This window comes from Triticum aestivum, chromosome 6B (genome assembly GCF_018294505.1).
Source record: "Triticum aestivum cultivar Chinese Spring chromosome 6B, IWGSC CS RefSeq v2.1, whole genome shotgun sequence".
NCBI classification, from domain to species: domain Eukaryota; kingdom Viridiplantae; phylum Streptophyta; class Magnoliopsida; order Poales; family Poaceae; genus Triticum; species Triticum aestivum.
In genome coordinates, this window is record NC_057810.1 from 697,327,436 (window position 1) to 697,354,626 (window position 27,191).

The 27,191-nt window shown below is 44.0% G+C and overlaps 1 pseudogene; it reads right to left on the bottom strand.

Moving 5' to 3' along the window:
• Positions 1-692: 692 nt before the first annotated feature.
• LOC123139460 (wall-associated receptor kinase 2-like) lies at positions 693-17,795 on the bottom strand (annotated as a pseudogene).
• Between the last annotated feature and the right edge of the window lie 9,396 nt (positions 17,796-27,191).

The following is a 27,191-nucleotide window of genomic DNA, read 5'->3' on the forward strand; positions in this document are numbered from 1 at the left end:
CTTCTCCATCCTCTCGTGCTATCTGTTACTTTTGCATAGTCTTTTCTAGTTCGGGCGGTCTGATGTGTGGTTTGCGTCTGTTCTGGTCGTTCTTTTGGCTGGCTGTAATAGACTTGATATTGGTGTTACCAGGTTTTCGCCCCATGGCATCCATTTCTATGTCGGGCGGATGTGGTGGGTTTCTTGGTAATGCTTGAACTCGCTCTACCCTCTTTCCCTCCTCCTGTCATCTTGAACTGGTTGTATTTCCGTTCTTAGTAATGGAAAGGGGTAAAGCCTGGTTCAAAAAAAATATGCACGTTCATGCCAAGTTTTAGAACCAATTCGACGTATTTTCAAGTTTAGGCACTAAACTTAACATTCATGGCAAGTTCAAACAACACTCGTGTGTTTATTACTGGAACTTGGTTATCTTTTTTATTATTATAGTTTTATTATTTTTGGTTTTTTATTTTACATTTTTTTTGTATTTATCCCTTTGGTATTTGCTTGAAACATTTCTCTATTTTTAGTTGCATTTCTCTTCTGTTGTTGAACATCCTCTTCAATTCTAAACAAAATTCTTCTATGAAGGAATTAATCCAGATTTATGATGTTACATCCTAAATACTTTACATATTTGTGTGGATTTAAAAAGGAGTCCCGCCAAACACTAAAACAATCTAGAAACCAACAGCCCTAACAAAAACAATCTACAAGCTAAAAGTGTATGTACTACCCTCTTCAAGATCAAGCACGTCTTGCGGTCTGAACTTATAATTCACATCACGTTGTTGCTCTCTACCAAGCAAGCTTTGCCCCTCATCCGGATCAGCACTGGCCTGACCCCATGGTTTCCATTGATACCTCCTCAGAGCTTCCAATTTCTCTGCAACTTCCTTCATCGACGGATGCTCCTCTCTGATCATGCTCACACAGCGCATCACAAGGTACGTTACTTCTTCCAGCGCCTCCGGGCTCATCTCCAATCTCACCCGACCATCAAGGAGCTCGCCGTGCCGGCCTGCTTTCATGGCCGTCGTGAATCGGGACACGAGGCTCCTGTCCTCCTCTGGCTCATCGAAGCAGAGCACCTTCTTCCCTGTCAAGAGCTCGAGCAGAACAACACCAAAACTGTACACATCACTCTTGTCCGTCAGCTGACATGTCATGAGGTACTCCGGGTCCAGGTACCTGCAGGTGCCTTTCACCAATGTCACAATCTCAGCCTCGTCACTTGGTGCTAGCTTCGATGCCCCGAAGTCATAGACTTTGGCGGTGAGGCTGCGGTCGAGCAAGATGTTGGTCATCTTGACATCGCCATGGAGGATCGGTGGCGAGCCGACGAGTGCATGTACGACAGCGCCTCGGTCGACTCCGTCGCTATCTGCAGGCGGGTGTCGAGTGCCTTGTTGGTGTCACGGCCCTCGCCGCCATGGATGTAGTGGTAGAGAGTGTCGTTGGAGACGTACTCATAGACTAGCATTGGCACCTCTACCTTGAGGTAGCAGCCGTGCAGCTTGACGACATTCCAGTGGTTGATCTGGGAAAGGATGAGCATCTCCCTCGCGAACTCCTTTGTCTCTGCGACCTCCATCATTTTAGACTTCTTGATGGCCACAATGGTCTTGTCCTCGAGAACACCTCTGTAGACAATGTTGTGGCCGCCGCGACCGAGGATCTGGTCTGAGGCAAAGTTGTTGGTCGCCTTCTTGAGCTTCTCTTCCGAGAATATCTTGAACCCACCACCGCCTCCCCCGGCGGCGCCACCGTAGGAGCGCATCTGCTGCTGCAGGATGATCCCTTCGTTGTGCTCGGAGAAGCTCTGCTTTGCCTTGGTGAGTTTTCTCTTCTGCAGCCCCAAGTAGAGCCAGAAGCACATGAACACTGACAAGAACACCCCCACGCCGACTCCTGGACATGACACATCGCATACTCGATCATTAGTTTAGATTCCCGGGAAGAACATTATTATCTATAAATATTTTTTTAGAGGAAAAGGGCTCCTGCCCCGGTTCCATTACTTAAAATGAAACCACATAATCAATCTTCATTACAGCCCGCGGGAGAGGTTTTAACGCTCTCCGGCATAAAAATCCATCATGAACCTGCTATAAACCTCATACACTCCCAGCTACTCAATAGTCTACTGACAAGAATTTAAAGACTAATTCCACAACTCGGGGGAGGCTTGGAATCTCCATCATCTCTTCTCATCATGCCATGAGTAGCTCTCCCTCAATACCGCACCATCCTTCCGTCTTCTTCTTCTGATAATATTTCACCCACAATTCCTTCTTCCTCATCCTGGCTCTGGCTAGAGAAGTAGAGGCGGCCGCTTGGACAGCTCCCACAGAGATGATGTTAGGATCTCCACGCGCTCTCTTGTAGCTCCTTTGCATAGGATCTTCCATTGGTTGCAGAATCCTGCAATTCTCCTCAGGATCACCTGCACTCCCAACCATGGGGAATTGTTAAAGCACATATCATTTCTACATCTCCAGATAGCCCAGAGAGTAGCAGAGACAAACATATTCTCAGTTTGTAGGGACTTATGTTTATCCCACTTGTCAGTCACAAAATTCAATCCAGGCTGGGGCATACATCCCACAACCTCATGAATATTTTTCCACACTTCAACAACCACAACACATTCAAAGAAAAGGTGGCTACTAGTCTCTTTTTCACAGCAAAATAAGCAACTAAGATCATCTACGTGCTGCCTCTTGTTCAGGTTACTCCTAACTAACAATTTATCCTGAGCAAAAAACCACAAGAAAATATGAATGTTAGGTGGGACATACAGTTGCCAAACTTTTGGAATATGCACAGGGGTAATCCCCCTAAAGTTTATCATGGCATACAGGGATCTCACTGAGTATCTCCCATTATGCTCAAGTTTCCATATAATGGCATCATCATCATCATTAAGAATGACTGACTGCACAATACTCAGCAAGTCAAACCAAAGATGCAATAGCCTATTGTCTACACATCTTCTGAAAGAAATCTTAAGGTTTGTTCCATCCCAAACCTCGGCAATAGTTTTATTGTGCTCATTGGCAATACTATACAACTCCCAAAATTGAATGGATAAGCTACAGGACCCAAACCAATGATCTTCCCAAAATTTAGCTTTCCTACCATTCCCCACTTTCCATTGGTAGCCCATCTTTGCTGCTTTAGCAGCCCAGAGGACTCCTTTCCAGAAGGGGGAATAGGCATTACTCTCTCGACAAGAAAGAATATTAGGATTACTAGTCCTATATTTGGCATCCACAATTTTCTTCCATATTTTTTGCTCACCTCTTTGATACTTGTCCACCCACGCAGCAAGCAAGCAAAGGTTCATGTCAGCAATATTTGGGATCCCCAAACCACCATACTGTTTTTTTGATTCAAAAGACCCCAGCTTGCTAGGTGGTATTTATGGTGACCCTCATAGTTGTCCCAAAAATAGTGGGCCATTTGTGAGTTGATCAAATTAATAGCCCATTTAGGGAATTTAATCATGCTCATCAGATAGGCAGGGATGCTAGCTAAGCAAGATTGAACTACAATCAGCTTCTTCTCATAGCCTAGCAGCCCCCCCTCCACCCAGCTGCCTTTTTTAGGACTTTATCAACCACAGGTTGCAAATCCTCTCTCCTTAATTTGGAGTGGTGGAGAGGGAATCCAAGATATTTCAAAGGAAAAGATCCCAGGCCACAAGAAAAAGCTTGGGCAACACATTGGGTACCCTCCTCATCAACATTAATGGGAACCAGATCACACTTGTGGAAGTTGATCCTTAGCCCAGACATTTGCTCAAAGAAAGTAAGTAGCCATTTTAAATTCTTGGCAGACTCCAAATTATTTTCTACAAATAACAGAGTATCATCTGCATACTGCAAACTAATTATCCCTTGTGGGAAGATGTTACTCATCATCCCTGTCAACATATTCTTATTAGCAGCTTTATTGAGCATTCTACTGAATACATCTACCACTAGATTAGAGAGCATTGGAGAAGCAAGACCCCCTTGCCTGACTCCTTTAAAGGTTTCAAAAAACACACTATTACAATCATTTATCCTAACCCCTACTGAACTCTTATATAACAGGGATTCCACCTTTTTCATCCATTTAGGGCTAAACCCTCTTTGATACATGATCTTCAGGAGAAATTCTTTACTGACCCTATCATAAGATTTTTCATAATCAAGCTTAAAAACAAAACCCTTCCCTACTGTTGGTTACAGCATCATGAATTATCTCATGAGCTGTCAGCACACTTTCAACTATGTATCTCCCTTTAATAAAAGCTGTTTGATTTTGGGAAATGATCTCATCCCCAATATCACCTAGCTGATTAGCCAAGCATTTAGCAAAGATTTTAAAACTACAATTTGTTAAAGCAATAGGCCTAAATTTTTGAATAGTATCAGCATCAGACTCTTTAGGAATTAATGTTAACAAAGAAAAATTTAATATATAAAGGTCCAAGGAATCATTATTCCAAGCATCCACCAACAGCATTAGGTCAGCCTTAATAGTGTCCCAAAAATGTTGATAGAAGAGGAAAGGGAAGCCATCAGGCCCAGGGGCTCCTTCAGCATAGGACCCAAAGACATCTGCCCTGACATCTTCCTCAATAATATTAGCTTCTAATTTCCTATTATACTCATTAGACACCTTCTCAGAAGGGTCCCAAAAGTCATCATCTAGAGTAATATCCAGGGTTTCCTCCCTACCAAATAGTTGTTTGTAGTAATCTACAGCAATGTTTATAATACTCTTGGTATCCTCTACAGGTCCATCTGGGCCTTTTAACACACTAATCTGCTTCTTCCTCCTTCTTTGATTAGCCAAAGCATGGAAGTAAGCAGTATTTCTCCCCCCCCCCTCCAGTATATTTCTTTCTCTGGATCTTTGCCTAGATTTAATCTCCTCTAATCTCCAAATATCTTGGAGATCTAGGGCAATCTTATCCATCCTAGCTTTAGAGGGTGGAGAGAGCACTTTTGTTTCTGAATCTATATCTAAAAGGTTATACTCAGCCACTAGCTGCTGCTTATTCCTATTCTTAGAGGCCTCATAGTTGGCACTCCAGCCTTTACAAATTCTTCTAAGCAGTCTAATCTTAAACTGCCATCTGTCCATAGGATCTATAATAGAACAAGGTTTGTTCCAAGTGATCTTGACCATCTCCACAAATCCCTCTACTTGGAGCCACCACTTTTCAAACCTAAACTGTTTATCTTTTGGTGGCTTAATGGCTCCAGTGTCCACAATTAGGGGGGTATGATCACTCCCCACCCTAGGCAGGACATTTAGTTGCACAGCTGGGAATAAACTCTCCCAACAAGTGGAAATAAACACTTTATCAATATTAGCCATCACCAGATTATCCTGGTTGTTGGCCCAGGTGAACTTCCTAGTATAATTCTTTAATTCAATCAGGCCATATTTATTGACCCAATCATTAAAAAGATCCACCCAATGCAAATTAACAGCTCCAGTACTCTTCTCCTCCCTATTTCTCACCAAGTTTAAGTCCCCACCAATAATAGTAGGACCCAGCCAGGTCTCCATAGTATTGTGGAGTTCATTAATAAAATCTACTTTAAAATTATCATAAGCAGTTCCATACACTGTAATAAATCTCCACACATTACCATCCTTTTTATTTTTAATTATGCAGGCAACAGTGTATTGGAGGATATCCACAGACAAGATCTCATAATCATCATGTCTGATTCCCACCAAGATGCCACCTGCTGTGCCAGTAGCTGGCATCCAATTCCAAGTGAACTCCTCATTTTGATCTAAAGTTTTAAGCTAAAAGCTAGTAAAAGTTTCTTTCTTAGATTCAGAAAAACCTATCAAGTCAGCATGGGTCTCTCTAATGAGTTTCCCCACTTCACTTAGTTTATCAGGCTTGTTAAGCCCTCTAACATTCCATATCAGTCCTACTACCATTATTAAAATCCAATTTTCTATAGCTACTTTTTTTACCTGACACCACCTCAGCCCAAGTAGGGATATCACCTGCTGCATCAGTCCCGTGAGCACAGCTAGGTCCTACATTTGGTGAGATTTCCTTGTTACTCCCCTCAAAACTAATATCTAGGTTAATAGGGAGAAAACATTCAGGGTGTGACTCTTTAAAGCTAGATATCCTATCATTCTCAATCAGCCTAATGGCTTGTATATTGTGTGAAATAGTTTCCACATCATCACCTAAATTAAGGCCAGCCTTCCTGGCTTTTGATAACAACTCCTCATCATTAAAAGTAGAGAATGAGATGCAATTTATATTACCTTTAGGCAGCTCCAGATCTTTCCTCTTCTTGAGGTCCTTAGCTTTTTGGATTGCTGTCCTCCCATCTCTTCTGATCCTAGTGCTCATCCTGGGCGCCACAATAGGGCCCCAATTTTTTCCTTGTCCCCCTTGTGTTGTCTGCTGGATTGGTATTTCTGTTGATCCTTCCTCTTCAAATTCTTCATTAAATTGTTCAAGTAACTGAACTCCAATATTTTCTCCAGGCAGATTCTTCTGAACAATTTTCTTGATATTTCCATCACTCTTCATACCCTGAATCACACTCTGCACCCTCTTCTCCAGTGAATCCATCACTTCCATAGGGTTTTTTGACTGTGTTAGGGCTCTTTGAGAGTTTTGGGATTTTTGGCCAGGGCCTTTTGCAAACCCCTTTTTGTTCTTGTCTTTGTCTCATCAGTATCCATTTCTTTGGGCCCCTGCATTTGCAAATCTTTGTCAGGATTTCCTTCCAACAAGTCTTCATCTGATTTCTCTGATCCATCTTCATTTTGAGTAGCAGCCTCTAAATGGGGTGTTGTGTCCACCAAGAAAGAAATGAGGAAGAGTTCCCTGTCAATCTCTACCAGCCTCTCAGTTGGTATTTTGGAGATATCTCTAACAGCAACTTGCACTTTCACCTTTTCATAAAAACTTCTGAAAATCTCATGCCAGTCCACATTGACAAGGATTCCCAATATGTATGCAATCTGAGAAATTACTTTCCATGAGAGCTTGTTGACTGGTATTCCCATCATAGTAACCCACACTTCCTGCAGCTCAGCATATGCCACCTCTTCACCATCCCATTTATCAAAAGAGACAGTCACTCCTTTCTTTTTGAGGTTGATAGATGGGAGCTCAAACAGGTCTTTAACTTTCTTGTGGGGTGGGAATCTGACCAGGAACCTTTTCTCTGTCAATTGTCTCACTTGCCACGGCCAATTGGTCTTCCAAATTTGTGAGAAGTTGTGCTTCACCTCTTGAGTAGTGATATCCCCCTCCTCAATCACAGCCACACAAACATTGTTTAAGTTTAGCCACTTTGTAGCCTCCTGGCCTTCAGACTCAATATGGAAAAAGCCCATCCCAGCATTGCCACTCCCAAAATATTGTGCTGTGACTTGAGGTTTATGCCATTCCAGGCAGTTGTCCATATCCTGCCTTGTGACAGATGAAGCAATTTTTTGGAATAGGAAAAGTGATACGTCTCCGTCGTATCTATAATTTTTGATTGTTCCATGCCAATATTCTACAACTTCCATATACTTTTTGGCAACTTTTTATATTACTTTTGGGACTAACATATTGATTCAGTGCCCAGTGTCAGTTCCTGTCTGTTGCATGTTTTTTGTTTCGCAGAAACCCAATATCAAACGGAGTCCAAACGGGATAAAAACGGACGGAGATTTTTTTTGGAATATTTATGATTTTTGGGAAGTGGAATCAACGCGAAATGGTGTCCAGGGTGGTCACGAGGTATGGGGCGCGCCCTATCCCCCCCCCAGGCGCGCCCATAACCCTCGTGGTCCACCCGTAAAGCGGTTGACGCTCTTCTTTTGGCGCAAGAAATCTAATTTTATGAGAAAGATCTGGGCGAAATATTCACCCCAATCGGAGTTACGGATCTCCGGATATTTAAGAAATGGTGAAGGGGTAGAATCAGAAAACGCAGAGAACGCAGAAACAGAGAGATAGATCCAATCTCGGAGGGGATCTCGCCCCTCCCAAGCCATGGGAGCCAAGGACCAGAGGGGAAACCCTTCTCCCATCTAGGGAGGAGGTAAAGAAAGAAGAAGAAGAAGAAGGGGCCCCCTCTCCCCCTTGCTTCCGGTGGCGCCGGAGCGCTGCCGGGGGCCATCATCATCACCGCGATCTTCACCAACACCACCGTCATCTTCACCAACATCTCCATCACCTTCCCCCTTCTATATCCAGCGGTTCACTCTCCCGCAACCCGTTGTACCCTCTACTTGAACATGGTGCTTTATGCTTCATATTATTATCCAATGATGTGTTGCCATCCTATGATGTCTGAGTAGATTTCTATTGTCCTACCGGTGATTGATGAATTGCTATGATTGGTTTGAGTTGCATGTTTTATTATTGGTGCTGTCCTATGGTGCTCTCCGTGTCGCGCAAGCGTGAGGGATTCCCGCTGTAGGGTTTGCAATATGTTTATGATTTGCATATGGTGGGTGGCGTGAGTGATAGGAGCACAGACCCGAGTAAGTAGGTTGTTTGCGTATGGGATAAAAGGGGACTTGATACTTTAATGCTATGGTTGGGTTTTACCTTAATGAATCTTTAGTAGTTGCGGTTGCTTGCTAGAGTTCCAATCATAAGTGCATATGATCCAAGTAGAGAAAGTATGTTAGCTTATTCCTCTCCCTCAAATAGAATTGCAATAGTGATTACCGGCCTAGTAACATAGTCAATTGCCTAGGGACAATTCCACAACTCCTACCACCATTTTTCCACACTCGCTATATTTACTTTATTTGCATCTTTATCCAAACAGCCCCTAGTTTATGTTTACATGTTCTTTATTGTCTTTCAAACCTATCCTATCACACCTACAAAGTACTTCTAGTTTCATACTTGTTTCCGGTAAAGCGAACATCAAGCGTGCGTAGAGTTGTATCGGTGGTCGATAGAATTTTAGGGAGTATTTGTTCTACCTTTAGCTCCTCGTTGGGTTCGACACTCTTACTTATCGAAAACTGTTGCGATCCCCTATACTTGTGGGTTATCAAGACCTTTTTCTGGCGCCGTTGCCGGGGAGTCATAGCGTGGGGTGAATATTATTGTGTGTGCTTGTTTGCTTTATCACTAAGTAATTTTTATTTGTTGTTCTTAGTTGTTTTCTATCTTTAGTTATGGGTAGGAAACGTAAAATACCAAAAAAATTAGTTGTACCTACTGCACCAATGGTTAAAGAACCACTCAAAATCTATCACACTTTTGAAGCCTTTTACTTGGATCATCTTCGATCCCTTTTGTGCTCGTGCTGAAGCCCCAACTAGCTTAGTTGAGGGCACATCTTTAGATGAGCATGCTTGTTATGTGCGACACCGTATATCTGAAAAGGGGAAACTATTATGGGGTCAAATTCAACGTTTACAATGCTATGCTTGGAATTTATGTTGGGAATATGATTTTACTTGTTGTTCTGAAAACCCTAAAAAACACCTCCCCTACCAATGTGAGTTTATTGATAATGGGATCTTATCTTTGTATGCTAAGGGTGTTTATAGTTACTATGATGTTCAACAAATTGAAGAATTTGTTGCTTTTAAGGGTGCTTTTGAAATTGTTATTTTGATTGAAAAGTATGATACTACTCTTTACAAATCTGAAAATTTTGCCATACTTGAATATTTCTATGAGAATTATGCTTCTAATGCCTATGTTAAACAATTTATTGAGGAAGTCTCCATTGTCCAAAAAGAAACTAATATTTTGCAGGAAGCTATGGAAGAAGAAATTGATGAAACTATGAGCTCATTGGATGAAAAAGATGATGAGGAGAGCGAAGAACAAAAGAGAAAGAGCGGATTGATCACCCGTGCCCACCTTCTAATGAGAGTAACTCTTCAACTCATACATTGTTTAATTCCCCTTCGTGCTTACCGAAGGATGATTGCTGTGATGACTGCTATGATCCCTATGATTCTTTTGAAATATCCCTTTTTGATGATGCTTGCTATGCTTGTGGCCAAGATGCCAATTATGTAGATGAACTTGCTATAGTTCCTTATGTTAAACATGCAATTGTTGCTATTGCACCCACGCATGATAGTCCTATTATCTTCTTGAATTCTCCCTACTACACTTTATCGGAGAAGTTTGTGCTTATTAAGTATTATATTGATGGGTTGCCTTTTATCATTGCACATGATGATTTTGATGAATGTAATATGCATGTGCTTGCTGCTCCTACTTGAAATTATTATGAGAGAGGAACTATTTCTCCACCTCTCTATGTTTCCCATACTATGAAATTGCAAGAAACTGCTTATACTATGCATTGGCCTTTACTTGGTGTGCACGAATTGTTCTGTTATGACATGCCGATGCATAGGAAGAGAGTTAGACTTCGTTGTTGCATGATATATGTTACTTTGTGCTCACTACTAAATTACAAATCATTGTTAATTAAAATTGGCTTTGATATACCTTGGGATCCGGGTGGATTCATTACTTGAGCACTAAATGTCTAGCTTAATGGCTTTAAAGAAAGCGCTGCCAGGGAGACAACCCAGAAGTTTTAGAGAGTCATTTATTTCTGTTGAGTGCTTTTATATAGTTTAAAAACACAAAAATAAAGAGGGGAACCTAAAAACTTTTCAGAAAGGAAAGTGAAAGTAAGAAAGACAAGCATTGTTGAAGTGGGAGAGCTCCTTGAACTTTGTTCATGCTCAAGGAAACTTTGTGAATCTTCATTACAGAAACTTTTCATCAAAAATAATTATCCCCTTGTACAATTACATTGTATTATAAAAATAATGTGCTAAGGTTTGCCTTTAGGATGTTTACAATGCTTGTTGGTTTGTACGGTGCAGGACAGAAACTTTATCTGTAGTGCACGATTTTACATTTTTACCTGGAACGTCAATTGGTTCTGATTCCTTTTGCACTGTCTTGCTATACAACTTTTTTATTTTTCCTAATTTTGGTAGAATTTCTGGGGTACCATAAGTATGGTGGATGTTCAGATTGCTACAGACTGTTCTGTTTTTGACAGATTCTGTTTTTGATGCATAGTTTGCTTGTTTTGATGAATCTATCAATTTATACTAGTGGATTAAGCAATGAAAAAGTTATATTACAGTAGACACAGTGCAAAAACAAAATATGAATTGGTTTGCAACAGTACTTAGAGTGGTGATTTGATATATTATACTAACGGATCTTACCGAGTTTTCTATTGAAGTTTTGTGTGGATGTAGTGTCTAATCGAGGATGTTTCGATGTGAGAAGAAGGAAGAGAGGCAAGAGCTCAAGCTTGGGGATGCCCGAGGCACCCCAAGTAAATATTCAAGGAGACTCAAGCGTCTAAGCTTGGGGATGCTGGGGAGGCATCCCCTCTTTCTTCAACAAGTATCAGTATGTTTTCAGATTCGTTTCGTTCATGCATTATGTGCAAGTCTTGGAGCGTCTTTTGCAATTAGGTTTTTATTTTTCTTTTATGCACCATGCTGGTATGAGATAGTCCTTGGTTAATTTATAAGAATGCTCTTTGCACTTCACTTTTATCTTTTGAGTATGGCTTTATAGAATGCTTCATGCGCTTCACTTATATCATTTGAAGTCTGGATTGCCTGTTTCTCTACACATAGAAAACCGCCATTTGTAGAATGCTCTTTCGATTCACTTATATTTGTTAGAGCGGGGGCATATCTTTTGTAGAAAGAATTAAACTTTCTTTCTTCACTTATATCTATTTAGAGAGATGACAGGAATTGGTCATTCACATGGTTAGTCATAAAATCCTACATAAACTTGTAGATCGCTGAATATGATATGTTTAATTCCTTGCAATAGTTTTGTGATATAAAGGTGGTGATATTAGAGTCATGCCAGTGGGTGGTTGTGGATTGTAGAGACACTTGTGTTGAGATTTGTGATTCCCGTAGCATGCACGTATGGTGAACCGCTTTGTGATGAAGTCGGAGCACAATTTTATTTATTTATTGTCTTTGTTATGAGTGGCGGTCGGGGACGAGCGATGGTATTTTCCTACCAATCTATCCCCCTAGGAGCATGCACGTAGTACTTTGTTTTCAATGGCTTGTAGATTTTTGCAATAAGTATATGAGTTCTTTATGACTAATGTTGAGTCCATGGATTATACGCACTCTCACCCTTCCATCGTTGCTAGCCTCTTCGGTACTGTGCATTGCCCGTTCTCACCTCGAGAGTTGGTGCAAACTTCGCCTGTGCATCCAAACCCCGTGATACGATACGCTCTATCACACATAAACCTCCTTATATCTTCCTCAAAACAGCCACCATACCTACCTATCATGGCATTTCCATAGTCATTCCGAGATATATTGCCATGCAACTTCCATCATCATCATATACATGACTTGAGCATTCATTGTCATATTGCTTTGCATGATCGTAAGATAGCTAGCATGATGTTTTCATGGCTTGTCCGTTTTTTGATGTCATTGCTATGCTAGATCATTGCACATCCCGGTACACCGCCGGAAGTATTCATATAGAGTCATATCTTTGTTCGAGATATCGAGTTGTAATATTGAGTTGTAAGTAAATAAAAGTGTGATGATCATCATTATTAGAGCATTGCCCCAGTGAGGAAAGGATGATGGAGACTATGATTCCCCCACAAGTCGGGATGAGACTCCGAACTTTATGAAAAATAAAAGAGGCCAAAGAAGCCCAAATAAAAAAAGAGGCCAAAGAAGCCCACCAAAAAAAGAAAATAAAAAAATGAGAGAAAAAGAGAGAAGGGGCAATGTTACTATCCTTTTACCACACTTGTGCTTCAGAGTAGCACCATGTTCTTCATAGAGAGAGCCTCCTATGCTTTCACTTTCATATACTAGTGGGAATTTTCATTATAGAACTTGGCTTGTATATTCCGATGATGGGCTTCCTCAAATGCTCGAGGTCTTCATGAGCAAGCAATTTGGATGCACACCCACTTAGTTTCAGTTTGAGCTTTCATACACTTATAGCTCTAGTGCATCCGTTGCATGGCAATCCCTACTCACCCACATTGATATCTATTGATGGGCATCTCCATAGCCCGTTGCTACGCCTAGTCGATGTGAGACTTTCTCCCTTTTTGTCTTCTCCACATAACCCCCACCATCATATTCTATTCCACCTATAGTGCTATATCCATGGCTCACGCTCATGTATTGCATGAAAGTTGAAAAAGTTTGAGATTATTAAAGTATGAAACAATTGCTTGGCTTGTCATCGGGGTTGTGCATGATTAAATACTTCGTGTGATAGAGATAGAGCAATAGCCAGACTATATGATTTTGTAGGGATAACTTCCTTTGGCCATGTTGTTTTGAAAAGACATGATTGCTTTATTGGTACGCTCGAAGTATTATTGTTTTTATGTCAAAAGATAGACTATTGCTTTGAATCACTCGTGTCTTAATATTCATGCCATGATTAGACATATGATCAAGATTATGCTAGGTAGCATTCCACATCAAAAATTATCTTTTTTATCATTTACCTACTCGAGGACGAGCAGGAATTAAGCTTGGGGATGCTGATACGTCTCCGTCGTATCTATAACTTTTGATTGTTCCATGCCAATATTCTACAACTTCCATATACTTTTTGGCAACTTTTTATATTATTTTTGGGACTAACATATTGATACAGTGCCCAGTGCCAGTTCCTGTCTGTTGCATGTTTTTTGTTTCGCAGAAACCCAATATCAAACGGAGTCCAAAGGGGATAAAAACGGACGGAGATTTTTTTTTGGAATATTTATGATTTTTGGGAAGTGGAATCAACGCGAAACGGTATCCGGGGTGGTCACGAGGTAGGGGGCACGCCCTACCCCCCCCCCCCCCCCATGCGCGCCCCTGACCCTCATGGTCCACCCGTAAGGTGGTTGACGCTCTTCTTTTGGCGCAAGAAAGCTAATTTTATGAGAAAGATCTAGGCAAAAGATTCACCCCAATAGAAGTTACGGATCTCCAGATATTTAAGAAACGGTGAAGGGGTAGAATCAGAAAACGCAGAGAACGCAGAAACAGAGAGATAGATCCAATCTCGGAGGGGCTCTCGCCCCTCCCAAGCCATGGGAGCCAAGGACCAGAGGGGAAACCCTTCTCCCATCTAGGGAGGAGGTCAAGGAAGAAGAAGAAGAAGGGGGCCCCTCTCCCCCTTGCTTCCGGTGGCGCCGGAGCGCTGTCGGGGGCCATCATCATCACCGCGATCTTCACCAACACCGCCGTCATCTTCACCAACATCTCCATCACCTCCCCCCTTCTATATCCAGCGGTCCACTCTCCCGCAACCCGCTGTACCCTCTACTTGAACATGGTGCTTTATGCTTCATATTATTATCCAATGATGTGTTGCCATCCTATGATGTCTGAGTAGATTTCTATTGTCCTACCGGTGATTGATGAATTGCTATGATTGGTTTAAGTTGCATGTTTTATTATTGGTGCTGTCCTATGGTGCTCTCCGTGTCACGCAAGCGTGAGGGATTCCCGTTGTAGGGTTTGCAATATGTTTATGATTTGCTTATGGTGGGTGGCGTGAGTGACAGAAGCACAGACCCGAGTAAGTAGGTTGTTTGCGTATGGGATAAAAGGGGACTTGATACTTTAATGCTATGGTTGGGTTTTACCTTAATGAATCTTTAGTAGTTGCGGATGCTTGCTAGAGTTCCAACCATAAGTGCATATGATCCAAGTAGAGAAAGTATGTTAGCTTATGCCTCTCCCTCAAATAGAATTGTAATCGTGATTACCGTTCTAGTAACATAGGCAATTGCCTAGGGACAATTCCACAGCTCCTACTATCATTTTTCCACACTTGCTATATTTACTTTATTTGCATCTTTATCCAAACAGCCCCTAGTTTATGTTTACATGTTCTTTATTGTCTTGCAAACCTATCCTATCACACCTACAAAGTACTTCTAGTTTCATACTTGTTTCCGGTAAAGCGAACATCAAGCATGCGTAGAGTTGTATCGGTGGTCGGTAGAACTTTAGGGAATATTTGTTATACCTTTAGTTCCTCGTTGGGTTCGACACTCTTACTTATCAAAAACTGTTGCGATCCCCTATACTTGTGGGTTATCAGCAAGTCCAACAAAGTGAGCTGGTTCTCCACAGTTATAGCATATCACATCTTTCAACTTGGGATCATAGTTGATAACAGCCTCTTCCTTTCTGCTTTGACTACTGTCAGCTTTGTCAACATTGCCTGATTTCCCCTGCTGCTCCTTCTGGGAATTAAAGCTCTTGGTCTTCTTCTTCTGTTGATTCTGGAAGGTGCTTGACTGCCCTTCTCCAAAACCCTGGAATTGAGGCCCAGGTTGGAACTGAGCAGGAGAAGGACCATACGACTGCTGCTGTTGTTGCATAACTGGCATTGCAGGAGGGAACTGCTGCGGCCACTGGTTGAAATGGAGGAATTGGACCCCCTGCCACGGCTGCATTCCTTGCACCCCCCTGTCCATGAAATTGCTGGATGGGGACAAAGTTACCTTGATGTGCTTGTATGCCGGGGGGGCTTGATGGTGGAAGCCGCCCATCTGTTGTGGCATCTGCTGGATCTGCCCCTAATATGAAGAACGGCTCTGGTCACTAGTCGCGCGAGATGAATCTCCTCGACCAGCTCCCCCTCCACCACCACGACGGCCACCTCCTCTGTTCCCCGTCACCCCCATCACCACCTCAGTGTATGTTGCTCTGCCCGATCCCTTCTTCCACAGATCCTTGGAGAAGCTGAACCTCTTTGGCTGCTGTTGACGCTTATCTGCTTCTCTAGCTGGGTAGCAGTCGCTCGCATCAAAGCTCTTGGCTAGGAACAAATCCTTGCGGATCCAAACTAGCCTGCCGCCGGCGGCAGGAACCCTAACCTTCCTTGGTGATGGAACGGACCAGAGCTGCCCATATATATCCACCAACTCCTCGTCATCACTCCGCGGACACGCCTTCCGCAATTGCGCCTCCTTTATCTGAAAGCGAATCTCCTGGTCCAATCCAACTTTATCCAACTCCTGCGTGCTGACCTGTGGGGCCCTTCTCTGTCCTGGATCCCCAACGGTCCTCGAATCCATGGCTGCATCTCGCCAGCGTAGTTGATTCTTCACCGGAGCTGCTTTGAACGGAGAAGGGCGGCAAGGTGACCCATATCTGGCTACCACTGGAATATACACACTCCCAATTGCGATCTCCATTCGGCCCCCTTCCTCCCTCCTCTGCTTCACCATGGATCTCGTCGGAACAGCCGCCATCTCGTCCTTTAAACGCGCGATGTGGACGACGCCTCTGCAGCCGCCCAATCCAGCACCTGATCCGGCTCGAGGTGTTCCCCTGACTGGAATAGCTGATCCGCCTCCTATTCCGTCACTCTCGCCATGATACGCTCGACGAGAGCCAGCTTGGCCTCTCTCGCCTTCTCCGCCGCGCGCACCGCCGCCTTCTCCGCCTTGTTCGCCGCCCGCAGCAGCGCCACCAGGTCTTCGTCCGGCGGTCTCCTCTCGCTCGAAGCGCCTCTCATCCCGAACTGGATCTGGATTCAAAACGACCCCAAACCGACTCCGAGACCAGAGCGACCGAGCGAGCAGGTCCGCGCGCTCGCGCCGGGGAGCGCGCTACCGGCCGACCTAGGTGGGTAGCGGTGGTTGGCGGCAGCCGCCGGCGTGGATGTGAGAGGCGGGGGCGAGGGCGGTGGCGAGGGCGGGGGAGAGGGAGACGCGGTCATAGACGCGGTGTCAAACATCCGGTCCTTATTATCTATAAATTGCAGGACGAACCAACAAGATAAGTGAATGTGTTACCTGTAGCCGGCTGCCATCCGTCCTGGTGGCATCTCCACTTTTCCCGGGAGAGCACTGGCAAGTGTAGCTTCCCTATGTGTTTGTGCAGACCCCGTAGCACGGATATTCGCCTTTCAGTTTGCACTCGTCGATGTCTTCAGTTTGCAAAGTCATTTCAACATTTCTAGGGTGTGTACCTGTGCATCCACCGTCGAGGTAGGGGTTGCCCCTGGAGCAGTTGCACCGGTACCCGGGGCCGTTGGGGACGTCGAAGCATAAAAAGACGAATGGCCCAGTCGAAGTCGTCGGTGCGGTTGAGGAAGACACGGTCGCTGTAGGTGAACCAGTCCGCATCCACGAGGAACACGTAGTGGCACAACGTGGCGTTGCTGATGAAGGCGGAGTTGTCGTCGTGCTGCGGCGGGAAGTTGCGCTGGTGCGGCTCGAAGAAGCTGATCCCGGGCGGTATCGCGCTCTGGCAGCACCTGACGCCGGTGCACGGGCCCGGCAGGGCGTACCGGGACGGCCGGCACACGGACATGCAGCCGCTGACGTAGTAGCCGGCGGCGTCGACGAAGAAGCTGAGGTTGGGGCAGCCGAGCGCGACCAGGCGGTTCTTGGTGGACGAGAAGAGGTAGGGCTGGTGCCGAGGGACATGAACGTGCCTTTCCGGTCAAGGAGCCCGCCGGTGGAGTTGTAGCACTCCCTCGTCGCGTTGAGGTAGGCGCGGGCCTCGCCGGACGCGAGGGACAGGGGCCCCAGGCGGTGATTGTAACCGAACACGGTGAGGCGTGGCGGGGAGCTGCCGGGGCCGGAGACGTCGCACTCGAGCTGGAAGCCCTGCTGGCCGTCGTCGCGGTAGCAACCGGCGCCGATGCCAAAGGGGTAGGGGACGGTGATGTTGCCGCACCTGTCCCGGCACCCCGGCAGCGCCACGCGCTGAGGCGACGCCGCTGCACCCAGCAAAGGCAGCACGATGAGCAGCAGCAGTATGGTGGTGGTCGCCATCCTAGTTTGACATGGTCTCCTCTGGTTGGTTGCTCTGCTTGTGCTCCGATATATACATACGCGGTGACGTGAGCTTAGTGGATGATGGAGATGGACCGATGGTGGATGTGAATGCGATGAGCCGATTCAGGCAGGTGACTTGGCTGGTCTTCCATGGCGTGTTCGCAGAAAGTAGTTAAGTAGATCAATATTCAATTGCCTATTGCCAATTAGCCATGTGACCGTGTCAACTCATCTGCTTACTAATGTTCGTACTTTTTTCTTAAGCGTGTTTGCTAAACAATGGGAAATTTTTAAAAGTGTCCAATGAACAATGCAAGTTACTGCAATAACCCACAATGTTCCTTAGGTGAAAAATAGAGAAACCCTTAATATTTCTGTCATGTATCGATCTTTGTTGGGGTGTATATAGAGTACAATGGTAGGAGAGACTTGGACTACAAGACACGTATTACATGATGTAAACCAATTCTATCTCTATTTCTCCTTATCTCTAACCGAACTCAATTGTACTTTTAACACCATTCCTGGGTCATTGCAAAAGCAAAGCGGGGGATTGTGAGTGGATTTGAAGTCTTGCGCTTCTGTCATCTTCTCCACTTCGCCGTCATCAACTAAATCTTTGATAGCTGATGGGTCGACACTTCGGGCGATGACCGTGTCCCCTTCGGGCATGCTTTAGTGATGTCATGGTGGAGGAGAAGCTGGTGTCGGTGCTAAAACCGGCGGATCTCGGAAGGGGGCCCTGAGCTGGTGATCTTCGTAGGATGGTTAACAGGAAGTAAAGGGACACAATTTTACCCAGATTCGGGCCCTCTCGAACAGGTAAAACTCTATGTCTTGCTCATATAATATCGATTGTGGATGGGATACAAAATACAGGATGATCTACCTCGTGATCGTATTAGTGAGTTCTAATCTCCTAAACCCTTGAACATGTGCCTCTATAGACTAAACCTCTTGGCTTATATAGGCGACGGAGTATCTAGGGTTTACGCATGGCTAGTTACAATCTTAGGGATAAATATGCCAATCATTCAAATACGCCTTGGAGTGTACGCCAAGTCTCCAGAGAATTCCATCTTGTGTACTTGAGTGCCACGGCATGTGGGGCCCATTCTTCAATTGTGGATGGGTCCTCGGTCCGGCCCATGAATGCCAGACCAACGTGGTGTGCATCCTTCAATCCAAGACACCGTCAGCTAACGCCTCCTCCTCCTCCTGCGCCCGGTTGGCGTAGGAGGAGGAGCGGTACAACCACTCACTACTGGAATCGACGGCTTTGCCGAGTGCCGTAAACACTCGGCGAAGGCCCCAAAAAACTCGGCAAATCCTTTGCCGAGGGTTGCACTCGGCAAAGGACACCAGGCGTACAGCCTTTCGGCAAATAGAATTTCACCGAGAACCAACCATCGCGCACTCGGCAACGCCTTTGCCGAGCGTTTTTTGGGTACTCGGCAAATATTGGGACTCGGTGAAACATAACTAACGGACAACGGAAACGGCAAAAATTGGTACGGTTGCACTTGGCAAAGGTGATGGCTTTCCCAAGTTGTACACTCGGTAAAGATGTTTAGCAAAATTTAAAAGAAAATGCCGCCGTCAATGGCAACGGCGATTCATGCCCGCGAGTTATAGTGGCCCCCAGCTCGCGAGTCACCACTCGTGTGAGCAATGCCCTCTCCTCTGCCAAGCTAGCCGGTCCGCTGCTTGTGTGCTAGCTTGGCCGGTGGCTTGCCGGAGAGTGCGGGTGCTGCTGCTCAGCAAGAAGACGCGTCTATGCGAGATAAGTCTGGCCGCCGCTCTTGGTGGCGCCGCCGATGACGCATGTGGCTCGTGGCCTCTATGGTTGTTGGCACCGCCACTCGCCGGCGTGTGGTTGGTGAGCTGCTACCTTCCGGCCGTGTGCATGTGCTGCCACTTGCAGCTCCCTCGCATCTGCTGCTTCGCTGCTACATGCATGAGGGAGCTTGGTGGCCGGCCGCCGGCGTACGTGCTGCTAGCTGCTGCTGCTTTGCTCGGGCGAGCCGGTGAACGAACGGTGCGCACCTGAAGCAGGAGGTGCTCAAGAACTACGCTGGCAGGCTGCTGCAGCTGCTCGAGTCCTCCGCCATGCGTGCTTCGAGTTCTCCATGGATGTGTGCCTGTGTATGGGTGTGTGGATGTGTGAGACGGTGAGAGAGATGAGAGGGATAGAAGATAAGAGCATCTCCAGCCGCGCCCCCAGAACGGGCAATTTCTATTTGACGCGCGCGGGCGGCAAGCTGTCGAGGAAACGCTCGCAGCTGTTTCGTTCGCGTGCATGTTGGGCCGGCCCACTACGGGGTTCGCGTGCTTCTTTTTCCTTTGCTGATGTTTCTTTCGTTAGTTTTTTTTCTTTCACGTTTGGTTTTATCTCTTGTTTTTTTCTTCTGGTTTTGTTCCGGTTTTCTTCTTCTAGTTTTGTTTACGTTTCTTCTGGTTTGGTTTTCTCCTGTTTCTCTACTGGTTTTTGGTTTCTGTCTTGTTTTCCTCTTTTGGTTTTGGTTTTTCTCTTTTAGTTTTGTTTTTTCAACGAATATACAAATTTTCACTATGTTTCTTAATTTTGTTCACTGTATATTACACAAATGTTCAGTGCGTATCCGAAAATAGTTCAGCGGGTATATTCATCTTTTCAAAAATGTTCATCATATGGAATTGCCCTCTGAAGATAAATGTTCAATGTGTATTTTTAAATTGTTCAGGTTATATCACAAAAATGTTAAATATGTATTTTCAAATTGTACAGCTATATCACAAAAATTTTAAATACGTATTTTCAAATTGTTCAACATATATCACAAAAAAGGTTCAATGGGTATTTGAGAAATGTTCATTGTATATTACAAAAATGTTCAACGTATATAAAAAAATGTTGAATGGTCAACTATTTATTTTTGGATCAGTCAGTAAATATAGTTCTTAAGCAGTCACACATCATTTTGATTGCAATGATGCAGCAGCTTGAGTGGTAAGGAGCGCTAACTCTCTTATCGTTGGGTTGGGAGTTCGATTCCTACGTACAGCATTGTCTTTTGGGATTTTTGGCACTGGCTCGCCTCTTCTTGACGCACGCGAGCGTCAGCTAGGGGCTCCCCCAGAACGGCCTCCCCAAGTAATTTTTTTGCGCCGGCGCCGAAAAAACAGCACAGTCACGTCCCAGGAGCCCAATTTTCATCGGTCTAGGCCGAAATCAGCGCCGACGGACCCAGGCCGAAACCGGCGCGCTGGGGGGCGCCGGGGCGAGTGGATATGGCACGAAACAGCCGCGGGCCCGCCGAGTCAGCAAGACGGGCACTTCGTCGCCCTCATCGCCTCGGTTCCCGTGGGAACCAATGCCAAGGTTGCCGCGCTGCCGCCGCCGGTCAGCCTTGCCATTGATTCATCACGGGCGACGCGTCACGGGGCGGCGCGGTGACACCTCCCCTCCCGCCACGCGTACACACGGGCGCGGCTATATAAGCCGATGGCCTCCCTCGCTTTTGGCCACACCAGCCCTAGCCGCCGAGCTCTCCCTCTCCCGTGCGCCGCCGCTGAGCCCTCCCTCTCCCTCTCCCGTGCGCCGCCGCCGAGCCCTCCCTCACTCCGACAAGCGATGGCCGCACGTTTCCCCGGTGACGCTGCGTCGGCCAATGGCTTTGTCCGCCGCTCGCTCCATAAATATGAGTCGTGGCTCCTTGATAACCCGCAAGTATATGGGATCGCAACAGTTTTCGATAAGTAAGAGTGTCGAACCCAACGAGGAGCTAAAGGTAAAATAAATATTCCCTGAAGTTCTATCGACCACCGATACAACACTACGCACGCTTGACGTTCGCTTTAACTAGAACAAATATGAAACTAGAAATACTTTGTAGGTGTGAAAGGCTAGGTTTGCAAGACAATAAAGAGCATGTAAATATAAACTAGGGGCTGTTTAGATAAAGATGCAATGAAGTAAATATTAGTAGAGAGCCTTTTGTTACGAGAAAGTTATTTGTCCAAGGCAATCGATAACTAGACCGGTAATCATTGTTGCAATTCTATTTGAGGGAAAAGCATAAGCTAACATACTTTCTCTACTTGGATCATATGCACTTATAATTGGAACTCTAGCAAGCGTCTGCAACTACTAAAGATTCATTAAGGTAAAACTCAACCATAGCATTAAAGTACCAAGTCCCTTTTAACCCATACGCAAGCAACCTACTTACTCGGGTTTGTGTTTCAGTCACTCACGCAACCCACCATAAGCAAATCATAAACATATTGCAAACCCTACAGCGGGGATCCCTCACGCTTGCGCGATATGGAGGGCACAATAGGACAGCACCAATAATAAAACATGCAACTCAAACCAACCACGATCATCAATTAACCCATAGAACAAAACGGATCTACTCAAACATCATAAGATAGCCATACATCATTGGGGAATAATATATAGCGTTGAGCACCATGTTTAAGTAGAGATTACAGCGGGTAAGAGATAGGTTACACCGCTGCATAGAGGGAGGAAGAGTTGGTGGAGATGTTGGTGAAGATGACGGCGGTGTTGGTGAAGATTGCGGTGATGATGATGGCCCCCGGCAGCGCTCCGGCGCCACTGGAAGCAAGGGGGAGAGAGGGCCCCTTCTTCTTCTTCTTCCTTGACCTCCTCCCTAGATAGGAGAAGGGTTTCCCCTCTGGTCCATGGCTCCCATGGCTTGGGAGGTGCAAGAGCCCCTCCGAGATTGGATCTATCTCTCAGTTTCTGTGTTTTCCTGCATTCCCTGATTCTACCCCTTCACCGTTTCTTAAATATCTGGAGATCCGTAACTCCGATTGGGGTGAATCTTTCGCCCAGATTTTTCTCATAAAATTAGCTTTCTTGCGGAAAAAGAAGGGCATCAACCGCCTTACGGGTGGCCTGCGAGAGCCCAGGGCGCGCCCAAGGGTAGGGGGCGCGCCCCCTGTCTCGTGGCCACCCCAGACACTGTTTCGCGTTGATTTTACTTCCCAAAAATCATAAATATTCCAAAAAAAATCTCCGTCCGTTTGTATCCCGTTTGGACTCCGTTTGATATTGGGTTTCTGCGAAACCAAAAACATGCAACAGACAGGAACTGGCACTGGGCACGGGATCAATATGTTAGTCCCAAAAATAATATAAAAAGTTGCCAAAAGTATATGAAAGTTGAAGAATATTGGCATGGAACAATCAAAAATTATAGATACGACGGAGACGTATCAACATCCCCAAGCTTAATTCCTGCTCGTCCTCGAGTAGGTAAATGATAAAAAAAAGATAATTTTTTATGTGAAATGCTACCTAACATAATCTTCATCATATGTCTAATCATGGCATGAATATTAAGACACGAGTGATTCAAAGCAATAGTCTATCATTTGACACAAAAACAATAATACTTCGAGCGTACCAATAAAGCAATCATGTCTTTTCAAAACAACAAGGCCAAAGAAAGTTATCCCTACAAAATCATATAGTCTGGCTGTTGCTCTATCTTCATCACACAAAGTATTTGATCATGCACAACCCCGATGACAAGCCAAGCAATTGTTTCATACTTTAGTAATCTCAAACTTTTTCAACTTTCACGCAATACATGAGCGTGAGCCATGGATATAGCACTATAGGTGGAATAGAATATGATGGTGGGGTTTATGTGGATAAGACAAAAAAGGAGAAAGTCTCACATTGACTAGGCGTATCAACGGGCTATGGAGATGCCCATCAATAGATATCAATGTGAGTGAGTAGGGATTGCCATGCAACGGATGCACTAGAGCTATAAGTGTATGAAAGCTCAAACTGAAACTAAGTGGGTGTGCATCCAACTTGCTTGCTCATGAAGGCCTCGGGCATTTGAGGAAGCCCATCATCGGAATATACAAGCCAAGTTCTATAATGAAAATTCCCACTAGTATATGAAAGTGATAACTCAAGAGACTCTCTATATGAAGAACATGGTGCTATTCTGAAGGATAGTAACATTGCCCCTTCTCTCTTTTTCTCTCATTTTTTCTTTTTTTTTCTTTTTTTTATTATTTTTTTCTTTTTGGTGGGCTTCTTTGGCCTCTTTTTTTATTTGGGCTTCTTTGGCCTCTTTTATTTTTCATAAAGTCCGGAGTCTCATCCCGACTTGTGGGGGAATCATAGTCTCCATCATCCTTTCCTCACTGGGGCAATGCTCTAATAATGATGATCATCACACTTTTATTTACTTACAACTCAATATCTAGAACAAAGATATGACTCTATATGAATGCTTCCGGCGGTGTACCGGGATGTGCAATGTTCTAGCATAGCAATGACATCAAACGGACAAGCCATGGAAACATCATGCTAGCTATCTTACGATCATGTAAAGCAATATGACAATGAATGCTCAAGTCATGTATATCATGATGATGGAAGTTGCATGGCAATATATCTCGGAATGACTATGGAAATGCCATGATAGGTAGGTATGGTGACTGTTTTGAGGAAGATATAATGAGGCTTATGTGTGATAGAGCGTATCGTATCACGGGGCTTGGATGCACCGGCGAAGTTTGCACCAACTCTCAAGGTGAGAAAGGGCAATGCACAGTACCGAAGAGGCTAGCAATGATGGAAGGGTGAGAGTGCGTATAATCCATGGACTCAACATTAGTCATAAAGAACTCATATACTTATTGCAAAAATCTACAAGCCATTGAAAATAAAGTACTACGCGCATGCTCCTAGGGGGATAGATTGGTAGGAAAAGACCATGGCTCGTCCCCGACCGCCACTCATAAGGAAGACAATCAATAAATAAAATTGTTCTCCAACTTCATCACAAAGCGGTTCACCATACGTGCATGCCACGGGAATCACAAACCTCAACACAAGTGTCTCTATAATCCACAACCACCCACTAGCATGACTCTAATATCACCACCTTTATATCGCAAAACTATTGCAAGGAATCAAACATATCATATTCAGTGATCTACAACTTTATGTAGGATTTTATGACTAACCATGTGAATGACCAATTCCTGTCATCTCTCTAAATTGATATAAGTGAAGCAAGAGAGTATAGTTCTTTCTACAAAAGATGTGCCCACGCTCTAACAATTATAAGTGAAGCAAAAGAGCATTCTACAAATGGCGGTTGTCTATATGAAGAGAAACAGGCAATTCAAACTTCAAATGATATAAGTGAAGCACATGAAGCATTCTATAAAGCCATACTCAAAAGATTTAAGTGAGGTGCAATGAGCATTCTATAAATCAAACAAGGACTATCTCATACCAGCATGGTGTATAAAAGAAAAGTGAAAACTAAATGCAAAATATGCTCCAAGATTTGCACAAAATGCATAAACGAAACGAATACGAAAACATACTGATACTTGTTGAAGAAAGAGGGGATGCCTTCTGGGGCATCCCCAAGCTTAGACACTTGAGTCTCCTTGAATATTTACTTGGGGTGCCTTGGGCATCCCCAAGCTTGAGCTCTTGCCTCTCTTCCTTTTCCTCATATCGAGACATCCTCGATTAGACACTACATCCACACAAAACTTCAACAGAAAACTTGGTAAGATCTGTTAGTATAATAAAGCAAATCACCACTCTAAGTACTGTTGAAAACCAATTCATATTTTGTTTTTGCATTGTGTCTACTGTAATATAGCTTTTCCATGGCTTGATCGACTGATATAAATTGATAGATTCATCAAAACAAGCAAACTATGCATCAAAAACAGAACAGTCTGTAGCAATCTGAACATCCACCATACTTCTTGTACCCAAAAATTCTACCAAAATTAGGAAAATAAACAAGTTGTATATCAAGACAGTGCAAAAGGAATCAAAACCAATTGACGTTCTAGATAAAAATGTAAAATCGTGCACTACAGCCAAAGTTCCTGTCATGCACCGTACAAACCAACAAGCATTGTAAACATCCTAAAGGCAAACCTTGGCACATTATTTTTATAATACAATGGAATTATAAAGGGGATAATTATTTTTGATGAAAAGTTTCTGTAATCAAGATTCACGGTTTCTGTGAGCATGAACAAAGTTCTAGGAGCTCTCCCACTTCAACAATGCTTGTCTTTCTCACTTTCACTTCCCTTTTCGAAACGTTTTTAGGTTCCTCTCTTTATTTTTTTCATTTTTAAACTATATGAAAGCACTCAACAGAAATAAATGACTCTCTAAAACTTCCGGGTTGTCTCCCTGGCAGCGCTTTCTTTAAAGCCATTAAGCTAGGCATATAGTGCCCAAGTAATGAATCCACCCGAATCCCAAGGTATATCAAAGCCAATTTTAATTAACAATGATTTGTAATTTAGTAGTGAGCACAAAGTAACATATATCATGCAACAACGAAGTCTAACTCTCTTTCTATGCATCGGCATGTCATAAAAGAACAATTCATGCACACATAGTAAAGGCCAATGCATAGTATAAGCAGTTTCTTGCAATTTTATTGTATTGGAAACATAGAGAGGTGGAGATATAGTCCCTCTCTCATAATAATTGCAAGTAGGAGCAGCAAGCACATGCATATTACATTCATCAAAATCATCATGTGCAATGGTAAAAGGCAACCCATCAATATAATCCTTAATAAGCACAAACTTCTCCGATATAGTGTAGTTTGGAGAATTCAAAAAGATAATAGGACTATCATGCGTGGGTGCAATAGCAACAATTTCATGTTTAACATAAGGAACTATAGCAAGTTCATCTCCATAAGCATAATTCATATTGGCATCTTGGCCACAAGCATAGCAAGCATCATCAAAAAGGGATATTTCAAACAAATTCAAGGGATCATATCAATCATCATAACAATCATCCTTCGGTAAGAACGAAGGGGAATTAAATAATGTATGAGTTGGAGGGTTACTCTCATTAGAAGGTGGGCACGGGTAGCTAATCCGCTCTTCCTCCGTTTGTTCTTCGCTCTCCTCATCATATTTTTCATCCAATGAGCTCACTATTTCATCAATTTCTTCTTCCATAGCTACCTGCAAAATATTAGTCTCTTCTTGAACAGTGTTGACTTTCTTCATAAAAGCCTTAATATAGTAATTGTATTCATAATTTTCATAGCAATATCCAAGTATAGCAAGATTTTCCGGCCTATAACGGTCATCATCAAAAGCTTCATACTTTTCAAACAAAGCTTCAATATCATAGGCAGCCTTAAAAGCAACAAATTCTTCTATTTGTTCCACATCATAGTAATCACATATACCATTAGCATAGGAAGCTAAGGTTTCATTATCGTTAAATTTGCATGAAAAGGGGAGGTGTGGAGCCTCCATCCTAGAGCAACAAGTAATATCATATCTCAAGCATAGATTCTAGGCATACCAACGCAACATAATAAATTGATCCCATAATAGTTT